Here is a 22,455-nt window from a genome sequence, read left to right on the forward strand (position 1 = left end):
CTATTTGATGAGCACAAAATGGTTTCTGTGCTTCCCAATGAGCTTGGCTCTTTCTTGACACAGCTATTTGCAATCCTTCGGCTTCTGCAGAGCCATTGAGTCTGCAAGGCCCCAGTAAACAAAACTAATGCTGCATCAGTCCCTCACAGAAAACCGCATGACATCCGCATAGAACTGGGGACATCTTCCCATACACTGCACAGCCTCTCTACTTCAACTCTCACGTCCAGAACAATATAAACATTATGTGAACAGTTGTACTGTTTAGGGAATAATGACAAGAAAAATAAACCATACATGTTCAATAGACATCCAAGTGTTTGTGGTGTGTGTTTATGGACGGATATAGTGTGTGCACCATATGAGTTTCTCTCTTCTCTTCTCTTCTCTTCTCCTCTACTCCCTCTTCTCTACTCCCTCTTCTCCTCTACTCCCTCTTCCTCTTCTCCCCTCTCCCCTCTCCCCTGTCCCCTCTTCCCTCTCCCCTGTCCCTTCTCCAGGGTAATCTCACCAACCTTGGGCTAGGTTGGCAGCCAGTGAGCAGTGAGGGAGCGCATCGATCCTGGTATCTGTTCCACAGCACTGGAAATATGGGTGTGCACATGAACTTGTCTAGCTTACACGGGCCCCCATGCTCACCGAACAAGCACTCACCACTGAGCCGTCTCCCAGCTCAGCCTCAAACATGTTACTCTCTATGGCTGTCTGAATCTACGGGCACAGAGCCTGGCTGTGCTTCACAGGCTGCTTCATGCAGGCCCAGCCCCATTGTTACAAGTCCTCTCCCTACTTTTGACAGGTCTACTTCCTTTTTTATTATAAAACCCATAGAGCAAAGATTTTCATTATTTTCTATTGTAAATGTTGTATTTCCCCACTCTGCCATAAGCCTTTTTTATTTGTTACTTTTAATTTTAGAAATGTAACATTTCTGTGGGGTCAAATATTCTGTAATCCCTTTGTTCTCTATAACCTGATCAGGAACAGGCAGTGATGACGCAGAGCCACAGAAGGGATGATCTACTGGAGCTGGCTAATGGATCTAGTGCCCATCAAACCAAATCCGAGTCCCTGCAGCCTGCTAAGCCTTGGAGGCCACGTGGAAAGAAGTACAGGAGAAATGTTCTCACACAGACCAAAAGACAGGGGCCTCCTCCTTCCATGCTTGCTTGTTGAATACTGTTAGGCCCCCAGTAGCATACACCTTGTCAACCAAATGAAAGGTGTGGCTGCTCAAAGGCATATGCATTCTAAGGCTAACTCATACCTGACATGCAAAAGTGGACTCAGGACTAGTCATTCAGGATACTTAGTCCACAATCAACAAGGAGCAATGGAGGTAGGAGATGAACATCTGACAGGAGAGACTGTCTCTTGTCCTTTTGATACCTAAGTTACAGAATTCACTTCAAGTAAGCTGATGTGTTGATCTGCTACAGCGGTTCTCAGCCTGTGGGTCGTGACCCCTCTGTGGGTCGAACAACCCTTTCACAGAGATTGCATATCAGATTTTACACTACATTTCCTAACTAGCAAAACTACAGTTATAAAGTAGCAGTGAAATAATTTCAGGGGTAAGGATTACCACAACATGAGGAACTGTATTAAAGGGTCACAACATTAGGAAAGTTGTAGACCACTGACTAGGTCAGAATAATCAGATCCAATGCTGGCAAAAAGTTCAAGGCTAGTGTGATGGTTTGTATATTCTTGTACCAGGGAGTCATTTGGAGGTGTGGCCTTGTTGGAATAGGTGTGACCTGGTTGGAATAGGTGTGTCACTGTGGGTGTGGGCTTAATGCTCTCACTCTCACTCTGTGTGCCTGGAAGTCAGTTTTCCACTAGCAGCCTTTGGATGAAGACATGGAACTCTCAGCTCTGCCTGTGCCATGCCTGCCTGGATACTGCCATGCTCTTACCTTGATGATAATGGACTGAACCTCTGAGACTGTAAGCCAGACCCAATTAAATGTTTTTTGTTTGTTTGTTTGTTTTTATAAGGCTTGCCATGGTGTCCGTTCACAGCAGTAAAACCATAACTAAGACAGAAGTTGGTACCCGGAGTGGGGTATTGCTGTGTTAGGCCTGACCATGCTTTTATTTGAAAGAATGTGAATTTTGGGACTTTGGATTTGGAATGCAGTGGAATGCTTTAAATGTGGCTTAATGGGTCATCCTAGAAAGAATATGGAAGACTTTGTTGCTGGGAGTAATGTGTTGACCTGGCCCAAGAGATTTCAAAGGAGAAGAATTTCAGAATGTGGCATAAAGACTGTTTTTGTGGTATTTTGGTGAAGAATGTGGCTACTTTTTGCCCTTGTCTGAAAAGTCTGCCTGAGACTAAGGTAAAGAGACTCAGATTAATTACATTGACAAAGAAAGTTTCAAAAAAGCCCAGAAGAGACTTTATTCTCTGGTTAAGTCTTATGAAGATTAGTTTGAACAAGCATAGCAAGCTTAGCAAGGAAAAATATAAAATATATGGTTCGAGTATTAAACGGGTACCACGAAGTGAAATGGAGCAAAATCCTGTGTTCTAGGAGATAACAGATTAAGGGAGTGGGACCTTGGGGCAAGATCCTACCCAGCTAAATTTAGATCCAGGCAAGGTGGTACACACCTTTAATCCCAGGACACAGGCATGTTGATCTCTGCGTTCAAGGTCAATCTACAAAGCAAAGACCAGGATAGCCAAGCTTAGGCAGTGAAGGATTTGGAAAACAGAAAGCCAGTGATAATGTAATAGTACAAGGGGGTCATGTTCTAGTTCCTGCAAGCAGCAGAACTCCACAGCTTCAGCCATGTGGCTCTGGCTCTAGAGTTAAGAATGGAAGGAACTACTGGGAAAATTGATGCTGGTTAGCTGGAGCTAAGGCATTAGCAATGATTAAGAAGAGACCAGCATCACTGAGGTGAAATCTTCTGGGAATTGTTTTCTGGGAGCACAAAGAAGCTGTGTTCCAGAGATAGCCAAGGTTGTACCTCGTGCTGCAGCTGGACTTGGTAATGTGTAAGAGTCACTAAGGTGGTACTGGTTTTGAAAGCATGAAGGGGTTATGAAGAGCAGCTGAGGCTCGGCACTGTGAGAGACCATGGAAGGCCATTGGTGAAGGTGCAGCCTCAGTTGTAGTTGATGGCCCAGGACTGAATGGGTCATGCAAAGGATTTGAGGCTTGGCACCATGAAGAGAACCTATGAGAGGCCATTGAAGCCTAGTTGGAGTGTAACACCCTTGTGTATTGGAGATGTCAGTACCATGGGATGATCACCAAGAACAGCAGCCGTAGTGGAGTGGATCAACCTAAGCTTAGAGTGCTACAGAGGGCAGAGCTGGAGAAGTGATGCCAGCGTGCTGTTGTTTTTTTATAAGACTTGCCTTGGTCATGGTGTCTGTTCACAGCAGTAAAACCCTAACTAAGACAGCTAGTGTGAACCCTTTCTCAAGGTGATCATGTGATTTCCTGAGTCACTTGGGAGACTACTGAGGCTAGATATGGACATAAGAGATCAAGAGATGCACACTGAAACTGCAATGGGGAGACTGTGCAAGCTTGAGGTGAAACAGAAAAGCTGTTCTAGGTCCTCACATTGAGAAATGACTCTCTGGGGGTAATTTCCTGTGCTAATTAGCCTGAGACACTAAAGGGGGCAAAAAGACAAACTCCAGCTGGGCGGTGGTGGCACACGCCTTTAATCCCAGCACTTGGGAGGCAGAGGCAGGCGGATTTCTGAGTTCGAGGCCAGCCTGGTCTACGAAGTGAGTGCCAGGAGAGCCAGGGCTACACAGAGAAACCCTGTCTCGAAAAAACAAAACAAAACAAAACAACAAACTCCAACACAGAGAAGACATGATCTCAAGGACACGATACAAAGTTCCAGGACAGACAAAAGTAATGCCCTTCACTCACAGCGAGTTCCCACAAACACGGCAAGGCTGCATGACAGACACCACATGTTTTGGAGGCTGCTGCACTGGCAAGAAAGGTGATGTGTTGGCAGACTAACAGCACACTCTGGCCACTGTGCCAACTCGGACCTAAACCTGGCTACACAGGCCTGAGACACCACATCAGCCAGCCAAAGCCCTGCCCCGCCATTGCTAAGTAAGGAGTATGTATACACACGTATTTAACGAGCGATCATTTTTCCTTGCATAATTAGTAGTGACAGCTGTTCATGTGTTCACTTCATTGCTACCTTAGTACTTATCTATCTTCCCTACCTTAGCACTGATTAAAACATACAATGTCTTTAGGAAATGTCCTACCTTATGATTCAATCTTAGCTGTCAAATACTGGCAACAGTACATCTCTTAAGGAAATCAGCTTGTCTGTTTGTACACACCAAGAAAAAAAAAATCTCATTCTTAAGTGAGAAGAAACCAAAGTACAGAAAATAAAAGAAACCCAATCCGTGCCATCCTTGGTCCTCCACCCAGCCTGACAACGCAATCCATGCCAACCTCAGTTCTTCAGCTGTCGCTATAACAATCAAACCAACACTCCCTCATGCCGCCATGACAGTCAACATATCTCATTCATCTCTTCTCTGTCCGGTTCCATTTTCAATCCTGTTTATTGTCTTTCATGTTGAGAGACTACTTTCCAAACTATGGGGAGGGTAAGACTATCATGAAAGAAGCTTTTTGGTCAGGGTTAAATTCCCACTAAAGTAAAATTCCTTCACTGCTTGCTTTGTCATGGATAACATGGGAAAAGAATAACCAGATCTCATTTAGAGGAAAACCCACACACAGAACAGCCTAAGGCAATGTGTAAGGCAGAGAGAAACAAAGGCCAGACTTCCCACCAGAGACCCCACCAGGCCTCCAGTATCTGTTGCCATTCAGCCGGTGGGCGGGCACCTTTTACAGGAGGAAGATGGTGGGAGGGCTGACAGTTACAGGAGCAGGAGACTGGAGCTGTACCCTCCATTTCCAGCAGTAAAAGGGGGCTGACACGTCCACCTACTAAGACAGTGTGTGCAAGGATCAAATGCAGAGAAGAGCTCCAGGAGCAGAGGAGGGAGGTAACATAATCTAAACCCTGCATCACTCACTCTCCAGCAGCCTCCTTCAGAAGCTCCTCAGCTTCTACCCGAGAGCCAGCACACTGTGGTTCAATTAGCGGTGACACCGGACAATGATACTTTGTGGGAGAGCTTGTGTGTGCACAGGTACACAAACACACAGCACACAAACAACGTAATACTTATAGTATGGTAAGGAAAATTACAATGTACACAAACATGAATTCATTAAAAACCTGTTAACCCTCAGTGTGCTGAAAGACTGCATTTTCCGTACAAAATCACCTTTCAAGCTTTCCATTTAAAATTTCATTCCCAAAATATTGCCATGCACATAAAAATTACAATGATATAAAAGTATGATAAACAGTTGATGAACCTTGTTTATAGGATTTTGGAAAACCTAAACAATTTAAATGTAGAATTTTATCTAAAAATAAGGAGATATTTATGTACTTTAGCGCTTAAAATTTCTTCGAATTATGAACAAAATCTCCAGAGTTTAGGAAAGTAAGATAGCTTGTTTCGAGCTAACAATTATTTTGAGAGAGCAAAAGTTTCTTTCTCCAGCACCTGCAGAAACAGTGTTTACTGAGAAAGAATGACTTGTGTCTACAGACAGAGGGCTGTAATGGGCAGTTTTGGTGGAACACATCACAGCAGTGCAAGCCAGCTGCCACAAACCTGTCGTCTGGTTTTGACTTGGACTCATCTGATTTCTGAGAGCAGTCAGAGCTTGGAGAACAGCGGGGCATTTGCTTTGCTGACTACTGAGAGTCAATGGTGGCATGGGCTGGGCTCACAGGGTCCTCCGGCAGGATGCCTGAGAAAAGAGAGTTCTCATTCGTCTTGCAGGTGCCAGGATAAGGGCTGTCACATGGGACATTCCTTCTCTCTGTTTAAATACTGAGAGTAATTTTCATTTAAGAAGAACAGTACTATGAACCTCCTTCATTGAAAGAATGAGTTTTAGCAGAAAAGGACCTCCAGTTAACCTAGTGTAGCCGTAGTTACACTGAATGCAAATTTAAAATAAAAACAGAGTGTGGAATGGGGGGGAGGGGGCAGGGCTGAGGACAGCATTGACTTGTGCCAGCCTGGGCTTGACGGAAGCCTCTCTGTAGTCTGATCATGCAATGAAACTGATTTAGTGGTTTTTGTTATAATTAGTCACATTAATTAATGCTAAAAAACAATGTTAACAGTATATTATTTTCATCTAGTTAAATAAAGGATTATACACATTTGTGTAAATTACACAGCATTAAACATTTAAATAACTTGAAATGAAGCCATTACTGTCATTCAAACAAGTTTCCACAGCTAAAGGCTGAATGTTAAGTATGAACGGATTCAGTATTACAAGAATATGAATCCTTTATCTTTGAAGAAAAATGAGAGTTGATGACTTCTCCCTTGAAAAAAGTGGTTTGCAGTGGCATAGCGCCCTCCAGTGGCCAAGTGTTCAAAATGCAAGTCTCAGAGGCCACTGTTCCATTCTTTTCACACTGAACAAAGGGAGTAACATGAGCGCCTTTATTTATTTATTTATTTATTCATTTATTTATTTAATTTTTTTTTTTTAAAGATTTATTTATTTATTATATGGAAGTACATTGTAGCTGTCTTCAGACACTCCAGAAGAGGGCGTCAGATCTCGTTACGGATGGTTGTGAGCCACCATGTGGTTGCTGGGATTTGAACTCTGGACCTTCGGAAGAGCAGTCGGGTGCTCTTACCCACTGAGCCATCTCACCAGCCCTATTTATTTATTTTTAACACGAGTGCTTATCTCGTCACATTTATCATGTCATACTATCTTCCCACTGTTACTTTTCCCTCACAAAATTTAAACCTCTTTATTCAAATCTCATTTGTTCCTTCTAAGACAAGCTCTGAGGGACAGGAGACAGACAGAGCCTCACACGGGTTCAGGGCTTCAGGAGAAGCGAGTGGATCCCTCCAGTCCCAGGCCAGTGGCTGGCCTTCTGCAGTAGAAACTGACAACTGACTCCTAAACGTTCAAATTTAAACAAGATCATAAAAATCACGGGACACTCTTCTGTTACACAACCTGTGAGCATTGTAACAGCAAGTTAGGGTCATAAAGTATCCGGTACTCTCTTTCTGTGTGTCAACAGTTTTCTAGAGCCAAATAGTTTTCCTGAGGTGGCAGGAAGCAGCTCCCTCAAGCTAATACAAAATGCTTCTGATCCCGCCCCCCAAACATTGATCTTTCATAGTCAAAGGATCATACTTTCATTCACAATAAGAACCAAAATGAGTAAGGTTGTTATAACATTCCCAGTTTTCTACTCATAAAAAGCCATAAGGCATGAAAACACTGCCCCAGATCATAAATCAAACAGTTACTGAGTAGAATGAACTAGGCTGTTTTCAAGAGAATAATACAAATTAATGATTTTCCTCTTTTGTTTATGCAAAAAATATAAAGCTTTGAACATGTTGGAAAATAGTCAGTCTTGTCATAGGAACCAAGGATGCAGTGCTACAATGACAGCAACAGTTCAGGTCCAAACTCAGACCGCTCTGTGGCGAGCAGAAAGTCTTCATCTATGTACAAGGAACAATGGGTTCCCATCTCATGCCAACACTGAGGGTTCAATTTCACAATATAAGAGCTACATCTGGCCCTACCACCTCAAACATGCACAGAACATCTTCAAAGATGTCAGTTCTCTTCTCTGGCCCCTCTGACGACTGAAAATTGCAAAAGACCCATCGCACAGGGAGGGGCACTTGAGGTGGAGTTAGTGGACTGGGAAGCACTCAGCGGAACCAGTGAACCTCCTTACAGCGGCTTTCTATACAAGTCCAGCCCTTTACTGCCCCACACTGAAGAGCCGGGAGGTTGCGGTCTGTTTACTTCACTCACCGTACACAGAAGGGCCGCTGGCATGGGAGTGAGTCTGAGTGAGGCTGGCAGACAGGGCCTCGCTGACCTTGCAGGGACATCTGGAAAGTAAGGACACTGAAGAGGAGGAACGGTAGCGCAGCCCCACGGGATGCTCACAGGGAACAGGATGTGCTCAGGAATAAAAATGCCTCACTTAAGCCATCTCAATTACTTCACCTGCTTCTTCCTAGTTACGGGTTTAAAGCGGGATGACAGAAGACAGTAGGGGAGTCAAGCTTCCCAACCTTTGAGCAGGGGGAGCTGGGCATGAGTGTAACCTCAAAGGACACAGCACACGGAGGACACTGGAAAGGAGCCTCACACCCTGTATGACAATGATAAAGCAAATGAGCACCATGAGGTGAAAGTGACCTACACCGGACTCTGTCAAGCTTGTGGCAGGCAAGCAACCTCACAATGACCTCAACTGTAGGATGAAAAATGGCCTTCACGACTGTCATTACTTTGATTCTTTCCTTTTAATTAATATCTTAAATAATAGTAAAGGTACTATAAGACTTTCAAGTTTATCAAAAGGAGCCTAAGTTTTAAAATGTTGAAAGCATGCTTTTGTTTTTTAAGATGTAAATAGGCTTGAGAGAAATAAGAGGGTACCAGGAGAAGGGACTCATGGGACAACTTTTAAAATTTGGGCTTAAGGCTAATGGTCATGTCAATTAATATGCTAATGAATAAGGCTTCCAGAGTCTGGTCTGCTGCTTGCCAAGTTCTCTGATGAGTTAGTGGCAACAGCCATCCTGTGCCCCTTGCTGAGCCAGTATGCTAAACAATGTCCTAACTGCTTTCCAGAGGGAACACCACCACCCAAGGTATGGGAGACAGCCCAGAGGGAACACTGACAGACAGAAGGCTGTGTCCATCTGTCTTTGTGTCCCTCCAAAGATCCACTCTGAGGACTGCCTACCTTCAAGCAGAGAACCAAAGCCACCAGCAACCCCCAACCCCCCACCCCCACCCACCCCCGGTCAACAATGGGGAATGCTTTATCCAAAAGGCAAACGCTGCGAAAGAGAAGTAGAACTATCTAGCAAGAAATGACAGATGGGTCTAGACACATAAGGTAAAGGACAGACTCGGCTCTGGTGACTCTCTGAATATTCATAGAATCTATAAAAGTCCAATTCTTTCAGAACGCAGTCTGTTAGGAATGAATATGCAACTGTACCAAATAAAAACACTGGATTTCTCCAAAAGTACACAAGGAGGGAATTTTCCCACCTCCAAGTGCTGTCACACATCGCTGCTGGATAAAGGATTATCTGAAGTTCATATTGACTTGTGATTTATACTCTCTAACTCAGGGCTCAAGGATTTCTCCCCTCCCTTCAAATGGATTCCCTCTCGAAACATTTCACTCAGCACACAAGATGATGCATACTCCACAGATGTTTCTTTTCTAACTTAATTTTTTTTTATTAATTATGTGTGCAGTGTGTCTGTGTGCGCACCTGAGTGCAGTTGCCATGGAAGTCATTAGTGCAGGGGTTTTGAGCCATCTATAGCCATCCCTGACTCTGCAAAGCAAACTGGGTACCTCATGAAGCCTAGCTGATGGCCTTAGCTACTAAGCCACCTCCCCAGTCTTTCAGGAGATGTCTCATAGGTGTGCTGTTGGAGCTAGCTAACTCTGAGATCAAAATGATCAGGCATACTGGGTCCTACATAGGGGACACTGGGCAGCAGTGTGGACGAAAAGCTTGTCCTCAAGTTCCCTCGTTCAGTATGTGGAAAGAGAAACTAAGAGACAGGAGCAGAAGATCAGGAAAGGGGCCCATACGGAGAGAAGAAAACTGCAAAGAATACTCAGGGAGAGAAGGACAGTCGATGAGGATGGCCAACCCTCAGCACCACATCACAGCCACTCATGCCAGAGGATTCCAGACACTCTAGCTACTGGGTAACAGCTGGGGCCCAGCTCTTTTCTCCATTCCAGGCAACACTGAAGTATTATTCAAGACCTAATTAGGCAAGCCTGGCTAGAGTAAACTACAGGCAACTGGCAGTGCAGCAAGCCAGCTCTGCAGAGGAGGAGTTGGGTAAGGGCATGCTTCAGGCACGTGAGAACAGATGGGTTTAAGACTAAGGTGCCCTCAGTCTCACACTCCTGTTGCAACTTGTTGCCTCTAGAGGAACACTGTCAAGTCACTTTTCTATGAACAAACATCTCTAGAGAGACCAAGAATCAGGTAACTCCCAACAAATGACCTGGGCCAGAAGTCTGATCATTTATAACAGAAGCTACCTTCCTGTGAGAGTCTGGCGGCCTGCAGCACCTGTCTTTGGTACCCATAGCCAGATCCCAGCCATCTCGGTCTTCTCCAGACTTGCACAAGGTTATCAAGGACAAGCCACAACGTCAGAACCAGTCTGTCATCTACACTCCATATTCATGGGCAGAGGAACACTATAAATACTTCCAAACAGCAGACTGTACCAAGGAGCTGAACAGAACATAAATAAGTTGCTTCATTATTTAGAGGCAAAGATACTTCTCAAAGCCGCATGGTTCTCTTGATCTGCTCCATAGTACTAACCAACAACAAAAATACAGAGCAGGGAGCAGCCCATGAGCACTGGACAGAACGTTCTGTTTACAATCCTCTGCCAAGCAGTACCCTGAACCCTTCCGCTCACAGCCCGAACCCAACAGTAACAGAGAGCAGGCATCAGAGGGAGAGCGGGTGTCAACTACTGACCCTGCACACATTCAATTTAATAAAAAAGTTCTTCTCAGACCAAGAAGACAACAGCAACACTCCTAAGCTTCACTTTACATAGTAAGTGCATGGGTGTCACTTTGATCTTGGCCATGTCTGTTGTTGACACCAGGCCAGTTATAGGCTCCACAGTGATTTTTCTTGCAAAATTACACACAAAACAAATGGGGTCCATGGGTATAAATTCCACAAAACAAAAATCTGTACACTGAATGAAGTTAAATTTTTTTAAAGATTTATTTATTATATATAAGTACACTGTAGCTGTCTTCAGACACTCCAGAAGAGGGTATCAGATCTCATTACAGATGGTTGTGAGCCACCATGTGGTTGCTGGGATTTGAACTCAGGACCTTCAGAAGAGCAGTCAGTGCTCTTAACCGCTGAGCATCTCACCAGCCAGAAGTTAAATTTTAACCATACCAAATCATATAGCATTTTTAAAGACACACACACAGTAACAAGTGGCAGAGTCTCTGGGGTCTTTGGTGATGGCCTCTGCCAAGCCTGCCTTCTGTCAGCACTCTTCTCTTTACTAAGCCAACACTACTTAGGTAACACAACAGAGCAGAGGAAAAAAAAATACTATTAACAAATTAAGTACTCTTGTCTCATGCTCTTCAGAGGAGTGTGCCAAGCCCAGCACATTCGTCACGGCAGTCTTGCAGTCTCGGAAGCACGGTGCCCAGGGACCGCCTGCTCTGCATTCAGCACACAAATCACTTTGACTGTGATCATATGCATTTATCTTTATTTTTAAAATCTCCTCATTGTTGCCAATGGCACTTGAGCATTATTATTACTAATCCAGCTATTCCTAATAACAGTGTTTAAGTAACTTGTCATCTTGGGAACCTTTACAGACAATAGCTAATTAATTGTCAAGCATTTAATGTAACAGAATTCTAATCTCCAACCTCTGAAGCAGGGTATTTATTTGTTATTATGGCAAAACTTTTGTTGGAATTGCTTATTTATGTAATATATCTTCTCTATCAGCTCAATTCTAATTTCTCTATCTGCTTCTGTAAGTAAAATAAACCATCACATGCACAAAGACGCGGACAGTGCACTTCACACACAGCAATGAATCGCTCGCGACTGCTTTTATTCACACTACAATAGATTCTTTATTATATGCAGGAAAAACAAAACAAAACACCATAGATTATATCTCTTGTTTGCAAGATATGCTCACAGAGTTTCGATAGGAACAAGAACCTGAAGATGCAGCATGCTATGTCTTAGTGTGCGAGGGAACATGATACTCTGTTGACATCTTGTTCCTACTATCAAACAACCAGGGAGGTTCCCAATCAGGTGTCAGAGAAGCCATGTAAGCTTCCTGGTGAAACGTCGCCACAATCTTCAGAGGCCTCATCTTTAGTCTGCCAAACAGCTGAGCTGAACACTGCGCTGACAGTTTTTAAACTTGCAATAGTCATTTGAAATCAATATTTAAAAGGTATAAACAAGATCATTTTTGTCTGCAAATCTCCTCACACACATAACCCCATCCTTTCCATATGACAATGCAAATGGTCTGAATCCACCAAAGAAGAGAAAGGTGTCAAAAGACAGGAGATAGAATCCCTTTCTCCTGCCCTTAATGAGGTCTCCAGAGCCAAAGGCAAACAAGTAACAAATGGTACCTTCCACATATTGGGGGTGGGGGTAGGGAAAGCTTGTCATCTGAAATTAATTGAACTTAGCCATGCCAAGAAAACACTGGTAATAAACCCTCCCCATCTAAATTAAGGGTTTTATACCATGAAAAAAATTTATGGCAGTAATTTCATCTGGGTTTTTCAAGAAGTGCTTGCTGATTTTCTTGTACTCAGTAGAGAAATCCCCAAGGAGCCATGTAGACTGCAATAAGGCAGCCTTCTAAAGAGACACCATTTAATTTCTCACTCCTCCTCCTGCACCATCCACACACTTCTACTTTGTTCTGGCTCAGTATTAACTCCCTCAACACAATCCTCCTCCCTGAACTCTCAGCAGCATCTCCCGATGCTGGTACACTGGTACTGGACCCGCAAGTCCCATCCTCCAACACTAGAATATTAGGGTCAGGCAAGAGCCACAGAGGCCCTTGGAGCTCACACATTCAAAACTCTGGGTTCCAGTTTGCTTGGTTTTGCTTAAGTTTCTTAATGACAAAAAGCCACCCTGATAAAGAGCAACAAAAAGTTGTAACTTCCAAGTAAACCCACCCCTCAGCTCCTTTAATGTTGGCATCAAAATCTGGCAAGCAATCTCAATTGCCAATCTCTAGGTCCTCCAAGCAGCCAGTAACAAAACCATGCACTGTGACTCGTAAGGGGTCTGCAAGCCTTGGCACCAAGCCTTCCTGCAGACCAAGGCACTCTGCACAAAACAGGTGTGGAGTTCTCTCAATACTATCCAAAGGGACTGCTGTGATTAATAAATTTATTAAAAACCAGAACTAACACACAGTAGCTCTTTTGGGGCAGTTTCTCAATCAATAAATGCTGTATGTAAAAGAGCTAATTCATATTACTAAAAATATTTTTGCTGTCAATATGAGTTTTATGTTGAGAAAGCAACTAACACATGTTAGTGTTTGGGTACACAGAGAGGCATCAGACACTGGCTTAGCCCAGAGGCAGGCACAGTAGGCGTTAGACACTGGCTACCACAGAGGCCAGGATGGAAGTCTTGGCCTCTTAGCATCTATTCCTTCTTTCATGGTGGTCCTCACCAGCTTACAGTTCACCCACATCTTGATATAAAGAGAGCAAAGTTCTCAAAGCATCATCTGGGGAGTCCCAGAGAACACTTCAAGAGGTCCATGGGATCAAGAGTTCTTGACTGTGAAGAATTGATGAGTGATTGAGCTTTCTCTGGCTGTATGACCGCTGGCAAGCCAGGTAAGAAACAATGTAAGAATCCAGATGTCTTTACTTCCTGGGCAGCTGTGAGATTTATAAGGCCACTCTCCTGATGAAATATATTTTTTTATTTTAAAACACAACCATTTTTCACACACAGTGGGCTCATGACTGTATTTGAAGTTAACTGATAAATAAATCTTGATAGATAGATTCCACACAAGTTCTCTGGCATGCTAAGTAGCTCGTAAGAGTGTGAAGCAGCAAGAGTTTGAGAAGGCCTGTCAGAGGCTGCAGCCTGAAACGCACTGCGTCTCCTACAACTACGATGAACCTCTGATACACACAGCAAGCTGGACGGTCAGACGGAGGGGATGCAAGAACAGGACCAGCACCTGCAGGTCTCCATGTTTCCTCCTAAAAAGGTACTCTGTAATTCCACTAGAGAGGGAACCTTCCATGCCTCCTTCCAGGGCCATGGCTTCTGACATGAACCATGAATAATAATGTTCCTTCATTTTACTACCCACAAAACAATATGAGCACATTAATGGGCAAATTAAGATTTGTCCATGGTTGTATAGTCTTTGTGTCTAGCATTTTGGAAGCAAGGTGAATTTTTAATTTAACCTTTTTTTAGTGCTGCTTTAAAGAAAAGCCCTTTCCTTCATGACCAGGCTTCTGAAATTTCCCAACTGCCCAGTATCATTTACCAGATGGAACAGAAGGGCAGGAGAGAGGGCCTGAAGGGAATCCTCAGCACATTGTCAAAGCATGCCTTCAGGGCTAGGTGGCAAAGTGAGTGCACGGCAAACAAGCACCCCCTGAAGAAATCCCCAAAGCAAATAGGCTGACAGCAGCTTTGTAGAGCTGAAATGGCTTCATCTTCTGCAGGTCTTGCTCCTGCACGGCAGGGGAACAGGATGGCTTACTGAGCACACTGTGCACCCACAGATGCCTGAAGGTTGTTTGGAATACACAGCATCAGACCATGAGAGCTATTAGAAATAGAGCATGCTTGTGATTTGATTCAATTGAATGAACCTTAACTGAGTGCCCATTAGGTCCCAGCCAGGCGTCTAGGTGATCAAGAGGGGCTCATGCCAACAGGGAGCCCTCAGAAATCAGGTGCACCTCTGCAGCTCGGTGTGAAGTAGATGTGAAAGAGCTGCTCAGTTCTGTGGAACCCAAGGGAATGGGGCATGGGTCTGGAGGGACGAGGAAAACAGCAACACACGGAGAAGTGTGTGCATAACAACCTGTGAGCCTCACTTGCCGTTGCCGTTCAACACTCAGCACCTGCCAACGACCTGAGTGACAGTCATTCTTCCACACTCCAGGGCTGCTACTCTGATTTCCTTAACTCCTGTCTTACCTTTACCTGTCCCAGAGTTCTGCTCTAAGCAGACCTTCTTACTGCCTCCAACAAAGAACACAGGGAGTGGGTGCTGGCCTCTGGCTACCGTTCGCTGACCTGACTTTCCTCCAGAAGGACAAAGCTCATCAACCTCTTCACAAAAGCCCTCAACCCCCACCTACCTCCTTTCCCTTCCCAGGCTCCTCTGCTCTCCAGCCTCCTGATTTTCTCATTGCTGGTATTTAAACATGCGATTCCCGAGCAGCCCTGAAGAGATGATAATATATTCTTCTCGGTGCCCCATAAAACCTGGGGCTACAAGTTGGAGGAAAATTATCTTTGTCCCATTTACTATTCTCAAAACCATTTTTCTTCTCTTTGTGCCTGCAACCCTCCCTGTCCTTTCAAAGGTCAGGCCCCACCTGTTCAGGGCACAATCACCTCCCAAGTCTGCACTTGCTCTCCTGGACTGAAAACTGCATGCCTGGCTCTCAACTCCTGCCATTGTGCCAATTATACTGTGCATGTGCAAATAAAATCTTGCCCCTCATTCACATTCTTGACATTTTCATTTCCAGGAACCCTCTCCTATTATATTTTAGTGGCCCAAATCCACAGACAACTTCCTTGATTTGATCTGGAAAAATCACAGACATGCCAGTATTCAGACCTCCAATATGCCACGTTTCATCCTCTTCCCATCTGTCAGCATCAGTGACCCCTTTCCTTTGTGGAACTTCTTTCCCTAAGTGGATCCCACTCACCCCACCATTCACCCCTTTCTGGCCTCCCTTCCCTGATCTGTTCAACTCAGATCTGATGTGCATCACAATAATCCCCGTGTAGAGCACTCTCACTCCCTGTCTCCCCGACACACCTCCTCCATTATGCCTGTCTGGCAAACTGCAGCCCTGGATGCCCTCGAGTGTCTGAGGTCAGACCAGAACATCTCTGAGCACACACACAAATGCATACAGCTGGAGAGCAGCCAGATGACTAGACTTCACTGCAAAGCCAACACTGCCCAGGAATCCTATGACACTCTCTGAGCCGCTGCTTGAGGAACTAGTGTCTACTTCCAGTGTTCTAAACTGCCCCACCCTTGTGGACTCCGAGTGTCTGACTCCAATGTCACCTTGTCTATTTGGCATGTTGTAACCTACCACTTCTGGTTTCTTCTCTCACTTCTTTCCCTGGGCATGAATTCAGAGACTGCACACAGTAGGCACATGCTCTACCAATGAGCTACCCCTGCTCCTTTTGAAGTAACAGTTCCATTTCTTATCTATGGAGGCTATGGAATGTCTTCATGTTGTCACTAACACCACAGTACTATGCCGGTCATTCTAGCACCCGAAATAACGGTTAAAGTGTTTCTGAACCATCCATTGAGAGGGAGCAAGAATTCACAGAACTTTAGCACTAAGTCTGCAAAGACGTAACACTTCTGAAAAGAAGAGCAAACGGAATGCTGCCTGGGGGACATCGCCATCCTTTCCTGGTGTCTGTCACACATGCAGTGACTCAGGATGAGGAAGGATGGTTAGGAACGCGGCTGCACTGCCTCACTCTAGTCCAAGAGCCAGCTACCCTGAGCTTCATGTCCCCTCACAACAACATCTGTCACATGACTAAACCCACCTAGTGTGGTACTAGCTGTTCTACCATACATTAGGCAAGATGCAGGAACTGGATCACCGCATTCCTGAGATGTGTAAATCCTGCTGGTGGTACTGCCTCCAATCAGTATGTGCAGCCCCCAGTGCAGCACGCCTCCTTCCACACTTTGTTCTTCCTGACCTCACCCTTCCCCACTACTGGCCGGCACCGGATTCCATGCACACCACTCTTTGCACATGACTGGTGTCTGCACTGCTGATGCACTATCATCCATCACAGAAGGCCTCCTCTGCCAAAGGAGGAAACTTCCAGCTGGAAAACTCCTACATATCCCTCAAGACCTTAGATAAATGCTTACTTCTTTATAAACTATTTTCTGAATTCCTCCCAAACCAATTAATCATTTCCTCCTCTGTGTTAGGTTCCCATAGTATTTTATAAGTATCTTGAGCATTGCTTGAATCTTTCCGCTATCATGACTAACTGCATATCCATTAGACATGAGTCATAGTATAAGAGGGGAATCAGAGAGTCAGGGCTTTAGTCTCAGGAACATGAGAGCAGCACGTGGAAAACCACAGTGGAAATCTATCTAACTGGACAGAGGGCAGGAACAGCATTCCAAACATCCTGAGGTGACACCCCAGGACTACTTCCAGATATGCAGAAGTAACAAGGGCAACTGAAAGACTTCGGGACCCTCATCAAAGCTCAGAGTGTGGACTGGGAGCTTGGTCAGAAGGGCAATCAGGAACTAGAACTAAGTTTCCCAAGGGAGGATCCCAATGGTTTGCATCTCCTGTACGCTTACAGAGTTTAAGTGTGAATATGTGCATGTTAGACCCCATATGGTGTCACTGTCAAGATGACCCACATAGGACTTGTTCTAGTGAGCAGTGGATGCTTTCTGTATTGTCAATGTCAAGAAGTCGGTGTTTACTGAGGTGTACTGACTCCCTTTAAAGTAACACACTGAAAACTCTTCACCACCTCTTAGCCACACAAGCTACCATTCGTCTGCAGGCACAGGCGTGCACGCACACTTTCAATCACAAGAAATTCTGCTACAGGCAATCATCAATAGTTTAATAAAGTTCCAAAAATATTTTCATGTTTAAGAATTAACTCTTTAACTCTAAAAGGGAAGCCTTTAAAAATGAATCCAAACTCCTATAACCCATTCTTTATATTAGTATCTTCAGTTCACTGCTACAGTGATTGAATTTTGGGGCTGGCTAAGCACTTCCATGGAGCCTAAATGCTGAAGTTTAACAGGTTACATGTAACGTCAAACTAAGATGCTAACATTTTTATGGTCTAAAATTTTACAAAAGATACACATCGATGTATGGAACAAAACCACGTCAAAAGCAATTCAACAGGTGCAAAGCTTCTTCCCTGGGTTGAGCCATCCGCTCTATGTAAAACATGTCAGAGTGAGACCCTTTGGGGCTCTTCATCAACCCCTTCCCACTCAGGGCTCCCTGCAGAAGGGGAGGCAGGAAGACTGAGGCTGACATAATGGATGACTCCAGGGAAACAGTGTCCTCTGGATCCAAGAGGCCTGATGCTCATAAGAACTCAGACTGTGGAAACGTGCACAGGGCCTGCACAGGTTCAAGTCAGATGCCACGCCCCTGGAGACTGAGAGGTGGAGTGGACAAAGGCTCCCACTCCTAACCAAGAAGCTACCTGCAACTGATGTCCGCTTGCAAAGGAAAATTTCCCTTTCTCCAGTGGAGTCTCACTGGGTATCAACTCTACTTAAGGGCAGGCCCGTGCCCCGGAGTAGGTGGCCAATGCAGACAAACCCAACGGCATTCTTCTAGGCTTTTTGCCTCCTAATACTTTGTTTAAGCTTTGTGTGGTGTGTGTGAGTCTGTGTGGCATATTGCCATTTCTGTGGGATTTGGGGGTGGGGATTGTACATTTGTGGTTTTATTTATGTGTTTTGTTAAAAAGGGCACAGAGCTGGGCAGTGGGGAGGATCTGGGAAGCCTTGGGGAGGGGAAAGCATCATCAGAATACACTGCGTGAAAAAAGCTCTCAAAAAATTAATTAATTGCCAGGCAGTGGTGGCACATGCCTTTAATCCCAGCACTTGAGAGGCAGCGGCAGGCGGATTTCGGAGTTCGAGGCCAGCCTGGTCTACAAAGTGAGTTCCAGGACAGCCAGGGCTATACAGAAAAACCCTGTCTCGAAAAAAAAAAACAAAAAACAAAAAACAAACAAACTATATATATATATATAAAAAACTCTTAACCTATGCTTGATCATGAGAATTCAAAGAACCCTTAGGCTGACTTGGTGTTTAAACTTTTTTCCTTAAGTTCATTTAATAAAGCACAAAAGCACATCTTGGTTAAAGATCACCACAATGCTTTCAATAACTTCAATACAAAAGGAAGAGAAGCAAACTTCCTTGAGCTGACATTAAAATCAAATTAGGAGTGCTGCTCATAAGAGTAAACCTGAAGACTGGCCCCTCTGGAGGAGAGGAGGAGATTGGCACACAGGCATGCGCCCAGGCAGCCCCTTCACAGATGCTTGCACTGTCTACTGTTGGCTGGGAAACTCCCAGGAGAAAAGTATCAGAGCCACCAACTACAAGCGGAAGTGGCAGCTCTTTGGTGGGGACAGTTGTCTGCCGCTCCAGCACAGTGCTCACACCGATGGTTATTTTTATTTTTGCAGCCTCCCTAACATAGCCCAGGTTCCGAATGCAACAGATGAGTCTAGTCTTGACTTTAGAAACAAATCGCCAGCTGTCTCCTAAAGGACAACCTCATTTAATGGAAGGCAAATGCTAGCACAGAACAAAAGTAAATAAAGATGGCTACATATGCTCCAGTTTTCAGACTGAAAGTGACAGCGATGAGAGGTGCAGAGGAGGAAAGATTAAACATGAAGAACAGCTGCCACCAATAGCAGACGCTCTGACTAGTCAACCCGTCTAATAACATGGTGTCGCAAGAATGCCAATTAAAAGAGCCAGTGTGGAGATTCAGGCTCAGAGATCTTAGAGCTAAAGAAGCCGGAGGAGTTCGGCCAAAGCAGCTCCTGCCACAGAAGGCTGTGCTGAATGCCAATGGGCTGTGAGCAAAGTGCTCTGTAAACTGCCGACGTCTGCAGCCACATTGATGCTGCGGCTACTCCTAAGCTACTTCTACTCTTTTAGTTTAGTCTTTATAGAATGTACCAATTCCATCTGTATTCATTCACTTCCAATAAACAGAATTGTGAATTGGCATTTTTTACTTTTTTATTTCCTCAAGAATCTTCAAACAGAATATGTTGCCAAAATTAAACACCTTGTAGGCACAGCATGTGAATGGAATCTCTAATTTCGATGAGAATGAGACAGGAGCAAAGCCTGCACCCTTTCATGTCTTCCAAACATATCTGTAGAATGTCACTCAGGCCTATTAAAATGCTTACATGTCCTGGAGTCCCTCTCCCTCCACAGAAGCAAGCACTCATTAAAGGGCAGAGCAGGGGAGGAGAGAGCCGGCTGGCCTTTGCTGACAGAAGAGGAAGGCCTGGTGATGTGCTTTCAGAGGAGGACTTAAAAGGGGCTTTGAAAGGGTCAAAGGGAGGGCCTGGGGAGAAGCTTCCCCGGCTGACGGCACCACCCACCTTAAAAGGGTTACTTCATCCAGCTCAAGCCAAAATGGACCACCACAAGCTGTTACGGGCCCCTCTAACACAAGAAGAATTTCTATAGTGACCTCAGGGTGCCCTGCCACACTGCATCCCCCCAAACAGACCACCATCACCATGGTAAACATAGCTGAAAAGAACACTTTTACACTTTATTTCCATCTTTCCTATGATTTTGGTATGTGGATGTAATTTAACTTTAAAGTATTTGGGAAAAAACATTTAGTCCAGCTGTGCCAAAAAGAAAAAAAAAGGAAAAGATAATTTCCCCATTTACAGATGCTTCCAGTACTGGTTGAAGATGGATTAATCTACAGTTACTCAGCTGCAGAATATTACTCCTATTCCTCAGACTTTATATATGAACTATTACATCCATTAGATAGCTCTACAGCAGCTCCTCCTACCTACCCTTAAGGTACTCTTTCTTATTCAAGCCTTCCCTTCCTAAGGGGAACAGTCAAGGCCCCTCGCTGCCAGGCACCACCCAGCACCACCCGGAGCCTGCAGCAGGGGAAGAAGCAGGATGCTGAGAAGGAAATTAACAAATTTGTTTAAAGGGCACCACTATGGGATTTGAACTTATTCCTGGACTAGACTTTAAAGTTCAAGACATGTGGACACTAACATGAACAATTTTCTTTCAGAAAGTCTACACATCACAGAGGAACTAGTAATGCCATGTTGCAAACAAGGGCAGAGTTGCTCTTTCCCTGCTAAGCACAGAACTGTGCACCATTAGAAACGTTTCCAGAAACGTTTCCCGAAACGCCTTCTTCACTTTCCTTCACAACGATAGGGGAAGCATGGGAAGACAGTACTTGCGTCCTCTCTGGACCTGCACTACCCTGGGGTGGCAGACATTTCATCTCACTGCTGATTTGGACAGGGAGGGCAAGAGAGGGCTGGAACACCGGCGTCAGACACCAGGCCCCTCACCTCTGGGGTGCAGATGTATGAAAAGCACAGAATAAGTCGGAACGTACAACTTGATGTACCAAAAATTAAAAATGGAAGCAGAGGGTGGATCAGTGTGCACGGTCTCACAATACAGTTTCAAAGATAATTGGTAATGTTCTCTTCCCCCCAAAGAAAGTGAGGGTTAAATATAGTTGCTCAGTACAAGGACGGCTGGTCTTCAGGATGTGTAAATTATACATTACAGTTACATAACAGGCTAAATCACAGTCATCAACAAAAGAAAATTTGGCACAATTTGTGAATTTTTATGATTCTAGCTCATAAGCAGAGCTTCAAAAAGAAGGAAAAAAGTATTCCCTTGAATCTGCCATGCAAGTAAAACCTTAAAGAGCCCGAGGCAAGGGAAGGGGAAGGTACCCCCAGGAAGACAGAAGGAAAAAGGGGGACCCTTATCTCCATGCGTTATTGTTACTCTAATAAAACAACACTCAGACATTCCACAAAATTAAAACAAAACAAAACCTCAGAAAACCAGGCCATGCCTTTAGAAGCCAACAAACTTAAGGTGACTATGTCAGAGTCACCAAAGTCATATGAAGAACACAGATCCTTTTAAAATATGTACAAAAAAAATCTGAGTAGCTCAAACCAGGGCCTAGGGAAGAACTCCCACACCTCCTAAGCAGATCGGGAGCCACCTAGCCCCACCTGTACTGTCCAGTGCACACTTCAGGGCCAGTCAAAGCATTCAGCTAGGGACATGCTGGGATCGTCCGAGTCTTCTGTGTCAGGTCCTATTCTGACCGAGAAGCTGGAAGTCTCCTCAGGCCTGCTCGATGTTGCCAATTAACATTCATCTGTGACAAGCTCATCCTCTAATCTCCCACGCAGAAACAGCTGCCATTACTCTGCGAATCTATTAAGCAGTCATAGTGGTCGGGATAAAGAACATTAATGGGAAAACAAAGACACATATAAGGAAAGAAGACAGAAGTCATATATGAAGCAGCAGAGAGCAGAGCCACCAGGACACCCTCTCCTCCATCCTGTCAGACTGTGCCCCACCTGCCATCAAATCAGCACAATTTTTTCACTGCACACTGAATAAAAAGCAAAAACTGCTCTCTTTGAAACGAAGTTGGCCTTGTAAGAACTCTCGGAATTCAAAGGTGATACTCAAGGGACTTCCAAGTGTCTAGCATTCCAGAGAAGCCATCAATCGTGATAAAGCTGAAGAGAGAGGACGCCCTAAGCGTGCCAGAGCCGCTGTACTCCACCTCAGTCATATTTCAGAATGACTTCAAGGAGTCGATGCTGACCCAGATCCCCCAGCAGTTTGATGTGTGAGCGCTGGAATG

At 44.7% G+C, this 22,455-nt stretch overlaps 1 protein-coding gene across 6 annotated transcripts in view; it reads right to left on the bottom strand.

Moving 5' to 3' along the window:
* Btbd9 (BTB (POZ) domain containing 9) overlaps nt 1–22,455 on the bottom strand; it is a 367,098-nt gene that overhangs the window by 233,042 nt on the left and 111,601 nt on the right. The gene's annotated exons all lie outside the window — the stretch shown is intronic.

This window comes from Mus musculus, chromosome 17, assembly GCF_000001635.26.
Source record: "Mus musculus strain C57BL/6J chromosome 17, GRCm38.p6 C57BL/6J".
NCBI classification, from domain to species: domain Eukaryota; kingdom Metazoa; phylum Chordata; class Mammalia; order Rodentia; family Muridae; genus Mus; species Mus musculus.